Source organism: Suncus etruscus, chromosome X (genome assembly GCF_024139225.1).
Source record: "Suncus etruscus isolate mSunEtr1 chromosome X, mSunEtr1.pri.cur, whole genome shotgun sequence".
Lineage (NCBI taxonomy): Eukaryota > Metazoa > Chordata > Mammalia > Eulipotyphla > Soricidae > Suncus > Suncus etruscus.
Window position 1 is genome coordinate 70,960,240 of NC_064868.1, and position 6,000 is coordinate 70,966,239.

The 6,000-nt window shown below is 36.5% G+C and overlaps 1 protein-coding gene across 1 annotated transcript in view; it reads right to left on the bottom strand.

The window, feature by feature from the left end:
- The window catches only part of LOC125998565 (G-protein coupled receptor-associated sorting protein 2-like), a 54,672-nt gene extending 50,498 nt beyond the window's left edge, over positions 1-4,174 (bottom strand). The window contains exon 1 of the mRNA XM_049766596.1: positions 3,559-4,174. The gene's annotated coding sequence lies outside the window, so the exon portion shown is untranslated. The remainder of the gene's footprint in view (positions 1-3,558) is intronic.
- Between the last annotated feature and the right edge of the window lie 1,826 nt (positions 4,175-6,000).

Genomic DNA, 6,000 nt, shown 5'->3' on the forward strand with positions numbered 1-6,000 from the left:
TTGACAACAATTCTTTGATATATGACACCAAAAGAACAAGCTTTTAAAAATCCAAATTTTAAAAAGTGGAACTATATCAAACCACAAAGTCTCTGAACAGCAATCAGTAAAATAAAAGAAAATACCTGCAAGCCTTGAATATTAAAAGGGTATTTTAAAAGAAATCATGACAAGATATCATTAATTATCGGTATCATTCTAATCTAACTGCACGTGTAAAATGGGACAAATGTCTATCTGAGTAGACATCCAAAGACAAATGGCTAATAGATACATGAAAATATGTTCAACATCTCTAATTAACAGGAAAATACAAATCAATACCATTATAATATATCACCTCACACTTGTCAGGATGGATATTATAAAAAGGCAAACAATAAGGACTGGAGTGATAGCATAGTGGGTAGTGCATTTGCCTTGCACGTGGCTGACCCAGGACACACCCAGGTTCAATCCCCAGCATCCCATATGGTCCCTTAAGCCTGGCAAGAGTGATTTCTGAGCACAGAGCCAGGAGTAACCCCTAAGTACCACTGGGTATGGCCCCCAAAACAAAAGGCAAAAAATAATATGGGCTGAGGAGAGAGAACTTATAAACTTATAATGAATTTATATGTACAAGGAAAATGTGAACTGGAATAGTAATCTGAAAATTATGGAAATATCCACAATGAATGACTAATGAAAAATAATATATGCAAATATAAATGGAATATTATACAGCAATTTAATAAAAAGAAATCAGTCATTTGAACCACTCATGGTCTTTCAGGACAATGTACCAGATGAAATAAATGAAACTGACAAAGATAAATATATTCACACATCCAGATGTGCTCAGGGCTTCCTCCTGGCTCTGCAGTTAGGAATCACCCCAGGCAGTGCTCACCCATATATGATGTTGGAAATCTAATTAGGATCATCTGTATGCAATGCAAGCACCTACCAGCTGTATTATCTCTCCTGCCCAATGCTCTAAATTTTGTATAGTACCTAAGGAAAAATTCAAACTCTTAAAAACAGAAAGAGTTGGTCAAGGCTTGCTGAAGAGATGAAGAAAATGGGGAAGCTATGAATCAAAAGGTATACATTTTTTTTTCAGCAACACCCAGCTTGGTTACTCCCAGCTCTACATTCAAAGATCATTTCTGGTGTTGCTCAGGGGACCATATGAGATGCTGAGAATTAAAACCTGGTCGGCCTAATGCAAGACAAATACCCTAGCCGCTATGCTACTGCTCAGGCTCCAAGTGGTATAAACTTTTTAATAAGATTAGGTGGCTGAGGCTGAAGCTATGGCACAGCAGTAAGGCGTTTGCCTTGCATGCAGCTGACCCAGGACAGACCGCAGTTGGATCCCCCGGAGTACTATATGGTCCCCCTAGCCAGGAGCGATTTCTGTGCGCATAGCCAGGAATAACACCTGAGAGTCACCAGGTGTGGCCAAAAATAAAAAATAAAAACAAACAAAAATAAAAGATTAGGTGGCAGGTGGAAAAAAACTTTCTAATAAGATTAATAAGCCCTGGAAATCTGATATAGAATATGATATACATAGTTAACAATTTTCAGTAGATATGTTAACTAAAATTGTTATGAATCAATATAAATTATGTATTATATGTATGCTCTGGGAACCGTATGGGGACTAAGGATTGAACCCTGGTCAAACGTGGGCATAGCAAGTATCTTACTCATTGTACAATCTCTCTAGGAAAAAGGAAAATATTTTTGAAAAAATTGTATATAATATTTTCCAACTTTATAATAAAATGAACACATTTATATTAGTATGAAAATTACTTTTTAAATTATTTAGCCTTCTGACTTTGATTTTCTCCAGATCCGTACATAGACTTGTGTATGAGACCCAGTGGATGCTACAATTTTAATTCCATTTTAGGCTTTTAAATCATTCATGTAAGTAATGAATACTATCACAAAAGACTCAAAGACATCAAGCAGGCCTCCGCAACAAATAAATCTAGAAAAAGTTATTTCATTTTCAAGGAATTTACAGGAGCATGTTAATAACAACCCAAAAGAAAATAATGTATAGACAAAATGATAAAATTAACTATAGAGTTATAAATACATGGGACAACAACCATATATATTTTATATTTGAATATAAAATATGTATGTAATGTAACATTTCAGATAACCCATATATTACTTAATAAAGAGTGTAAACAAAATTCCTTGTTTCTTAACCAGAGATTACTTACCTCATAAATATATGAACAGGGACCATGACAATAGTAGGTAGAGAACCTGCCCTGAATACAGCTCACCCAGGTTCAACCCCCAGCATCACAGCTCTGCCAGGAGTGACCCCCAAGTGTAGAGACAATAGTAAGCCCTGACTATCACCAGGTATGGCTCAGAAAACATAAGAGACATGGGCATAAAATTACATATTTAAGACACTGCTGGAGTAATGTCAGATTATTAATGAATAATATGAAAAGTATATTCCAATTTTATTTTACATGTCACAAAATTCATTCTAGAAAAATCAACTTATCTTCTCATTCCACCCTTCTAACTGTATTTAATCTTCCTAGAATATGATCATTTGTATTGACTGGCATCTTCTTTGTCTTCCCAGATGACTACACAATTATTCCAGTACCATTCATTAAATGCTCCAAAATGTGTCAGCACAGCAGATTTGAGATTGCTAGTCTTAGAAAGGCCATCTTAAAATGTAGATAACTAGTTTTAAGGAGGGTTCTCAACCATAAATTCTAAGATAGGCTCGCTATGACTAAACTCTTCGTACAAACAATATGGTTCATGCTAAATACCGTCATTTCTTCTGGGAATCTAGAATTTCGGTACATGTTAGGAAGATTAGCTATATGACTAGTCACTGCTATTCCTTAAATCTTGGGTACTGGGTAACATCAATAAGGATTATACATTATCCATAAGGATTTTGGTTTCTGGTCCCCATTAAGACCTTCCTCTGCAGTCCAGGACTAAAGAGCAAGGGAAAACCTCAGGACCACCTCAGATGAAACAGAAATCTTTAAGTCCTCAGATGGGGTGGGGGTTTTGAAGGCACAATGAAACCTAGTCCCTTTCAGGAAATCACATCCAAGGCAGATTCCTGGAATACTGTGGCCAAGGATGAAATCCAAAGATCCATTTGGAAGCTGAAAAGCCTCACAGAACCCCATTAAGAAATTTTATGTTTTTTATAAAATTTTATAAAATTTATAATTTATGTTAAAGTACCAAATAATCTAGGTTCCCTGTTGTGAAGACTCTGTACTCTTCCTCTCCCAACAGCTGACTGATGCATTCTTCCCCTGCATCTCTAAAAATAGGACCCTTAGAGCAAAAGGTATATATTTTCAACACCCAATATAGCCCTCATTTTTTAGAAGATTCTGTCATTCTATCTTCTTGAAGACAGAAAAACAAGAGCCCAATAAGTGCAAAAAGGATTAGAGTATAGCTCAAATTTCTTCTTTTCCCTGAATTTCCAAACTAAGTGCAAGAGCGTACATGAATTGCAGTGGTCACAAAATGTCACTTCAACTTTACCTTTCTCAGGTACTCCTGAGGCCAACTTAGTCTCCTACTGCTTCACTTCCCCACCTCACACACAGAAAGGCAGATCCAAACAGCACTGGGCAAAGAGCCTGGGTGGGAAGAGAAAATCATTAGAGAGACAGAGGAGGCAGGAATGTCCCAGCATTCCCTGCAATGGGATCATATGTCAAGTACCACTTAAAACAGATACTATTTCCAGGCCCCATACTTATCCTTCTTATCTGAAAACAACCACTGCTTTTCTCCACAGTAGCCTCCCACCTCCTGCAGGATTATTTCCCTCTTAAAAAAAAGGACAGTATCATGCTAAGAAGTTCCCAATTGTCTGAGGAATTGCTTCTGTTACCAATAAAAGAATTCTTCTTTGGTTCTTATTTTGTTTTATTTTCAGGGGTTACTCCTAGCTCTGTACTCAGAGGCTCATATGGGATTCTGGGATTGAACTCAGGTCAGTGGCATGAAAGGCAAATGCTCTACTGGCTATTTTATCGCTCTAGCTCACTAAAATTCTGTTCATTCAAGAGATTAACACTTAGGCAAGAAGTGGCATCACCACTCTCACAGGCCATCACAATATCCTACCACTACTCCCATGGCTCATCAGTCAATTTTCAAGTACATTTTCTTCCTGTCCCTCTTCCATGATACACAACCTCTATCCCACCCTATTGCAAGTACCTTCATTTGATCAGCATCTATTTCACGTGACTATGCAGCCTCCAGCTTGAATAGCAGACTCTACAGTCTAGAAATTCAGTAGTTTCTGAAAGACCTGAAGCTCCAGACAATGGTAGCAATACGAAAATTAAACGAAGACTGAATTTGGGTTTAAGCTTTTAGTTTTATGTCTTTGCCTTGCTCCATAGGAGAAACTACAGGGTAAGAAACCTCTCTGTTTAACATTTGATTGAAAGTAGGTTAACATTGATAGTATAGTAGGTAGGGTGTTTACAGAAAAAAAAGAAAGTAGGTTAACATTAATATTAGAGTGACATTTAAAAAAACCAATATGGGGGCAGGAGCGATGGTATAAGCCATAAGTCTGCCTTGCACACGCTAGCCTAGGACGAACCACAATTCAATCCCCCGGCATCCCATATGGTCCCCCAAGCCAGGAGCAATTTCTGAGCGCATAGCCAGGAGTAACCCCTGAGTGTCACTGGGTGTGGCCCAAAAAATAAATAAAAAACCCAGTATGTTTGGAAAAATGATAATAAAATCATAAAAATAATTCTGTTTTTAGTAGAAATTGATGCTTCTTAACAAAACTTTAAATCTGCAAAACTACCACTTTGCTATACTTCGTAAATGTTGCATACTAAATTCTGGTAAAAAAAGTACTTTGTGTCCAGACACAAAACAAAAACACTAATAGTGTCACCTATTTTTTTTCATTAAAATAAAAGCACTGCATGTCCCCTTAATCTGAAATACATACCCACCCCTAACCAGTTTCCTTTCTTATTTTTGGTTCTGTCAGAAACAGTATTATAATTATACTCTCTGTACACCAAAATAAACATGTTGAGTGGACTCAAAAAACAAAAAAATTCAGAGTTTATTCCCTTTTGAATAATTAGGTTTTGGAGTATAGGTCACATCTTTTCTAAAACCATATATTACTTTATTTTTTCACAAGATCCAATTAAATAATTTTTCTACAATTCATATTCAAGTTAACAGTGTCCTTTTTCTTTGAAATATACTTCTAATAGTGCCCACAGTAACCATACATATAAAACTATAGAAAAGGGCTTTTTAAAGGAAAATAATACTCATACATTCAGTAACAATGCATTTATATTATTTTGGGTCTACATAATTAAGTTCAAGCATAAGAGTAATTTAGTACAACTTTAATGCATAAATTTATTGGAAACACAATCAAGATCGAACTAGATCTAAGCACATAGTGGCTTGGTGGTAGGAAAGGACAATAAATCTCATATTAAGCCAAGTTATTCTTGAATCTGTTTTTGTCTCCACTATTACTCTTTCACACCAACCTTAAAATATACCCATTTTCAACCAATCTGCACTAATGTGATACAATTCTCCCCCCAATTCCTTAATTCCAATGGTGCTAAGTTATACAGCAGACTGCAGACTGTCCTATAAATGACACAGAAGAGAATAGAGTTTGACTAACAGATGTACACACAGACACCTTGATCTCTTTGCAAGTATATCTCTTATCATTTATTGTTCCTATTTGTCTAACATTTCCTGTTTACTGCTCCTGTACTCAGGCTGCCTCCACATATTCACGGCCCAACCTCCATCTACCCCTATATCACCTGTAGGAGGCTGACTTGTGAGGTTGAATAAGTGTGTAGATATGGCAAAGATAATAGGAGAGGTGAAACAGGCTCTGTAAACACGTGGAGGACACATGCCAAACTCTTATTTTGCAGTGATGCCATGAATTGCCTT